The sequence below is a fragment of the Lactuca virosa genome, chromosome 4 (genome assembly GCF_052849685.1).
Source record: "Lactuca virosa cultivar CGN04683 chromosome 4, Lactuca_virosa_CGN04683_v6, whole genome shotgun sequence".
In the NCBI taxonomy this organism is placed as follows: Eukaryota; Viridiplantae; Streptophyta; class Magnoliopsida; order Asterales; family Asteraceae; genus Lactuca; species Lactuca virosa.
Window position 1 is genome coordinate 223607793 of NC_136429.1, and position 1424 is coordinate 223609216.

Here is a 1424-nt window from a genome sequence, read left to right on the forward strand (position 1 = left end):
AATAAGGGCACAATAGTGTTTTTAGGTAAGACATGGACCAAGCGCGCAACAAAAATAAACAGTGGGGACCATCCGAGTTAAAAAAAAAGTTAGGGACCAAACATACAAATTCCCCCATATACAACAGGGAACATTCGTGTAATTTACTCTTACTTTTAGTTTTATTCATATTTTGGTAACTATTTTTTTTGTACACATCTATGTAACAAACTTGTTGAAAATGTTCACATATGACCATTATGACCGGATGTAACCTGTTACAGCAAGTCATAAAGATCATATGTGAACACTTCCAAAAAGTTCGTTATCTAGATATGTACAAAAAAAAATAGTTACCAAGATGTGAACAAACTGAAAAGTTAATTACCTTAACAAGTCATATTCCCAATATATATTGATATAGATTTGTCTTTATAGAGAATAGTAGATTACAGATTTTAATATATTAACTTTTTAGGTAAATTACACGAATGATCCTTGTAGTTTGGGGTAATCTGTGTGTTTAATCCCTAAATATATTTTTTAACCCGAACAATCATTATAATATAATTCTGTTACGATTTTAGTCAATGACATATATAAAAGGACAAGTATACCCTTTTATTTTATTTTAACTTCTTTTAATTATTTCTGATTTTTTAAAATAATATAAATAAAAAATGGGTCCACCCCTTATACCATTCCCTTTTACCTTTGATTTGGATACTACGACCCACTTTTTCAAGATCATGGAGGAAATATCGACATTACCATCGCTCGCCACCACCACACCACCAGCCCTCCTTCTGATACCCATCCTCCATCGTTCTTGTCATCATCGGAGCTGCCTTCGTTCGTGTATCGACGAAGCCGATGACTTCTTTCCTTTGTCACCAATCTGGTTGCTTTGAAGACCAGATCTAAAAATCGACGGCATATCAAAGCTTCGTTCTTCTGAAATCCAAACACCCACCCCGAGATTCACCCCTTCTGAAATGTCGGTGAAATAGACCGAAAGCAGACGACAATGACTACTCTCTTGTTCCACTCTTCTCTCGTCGGTGTAATTTGTCGCCTCTCTACACTAATTTGCTTATGGTTTTGATTTTTTTTCTATGGTTTTAATTGATTATATATTATTGAAATTTACTTTTTTCTGGTTTCTATTTAACCGAGGGTTGAAATCATATCATCAGGTTTGATTTTGATGTAGGTTTGTTCAATGAGTTTTTGTGACATATATACACGCTCTCGGTTTAACATATACTACGGATTTTGTTTAGATCGCTAAGGATAAAAAGTATTTTGTCAAAAATTTACTTTTTACGATATGCGGAGTCGTGCCGGTTTTGTCACAAAACTTCGACGGGTCATAACTTCTTCGTTATAAGTCGGATTCCAACGTTCCTTATATGTACGGAATCCATGTTACATATAATATACTT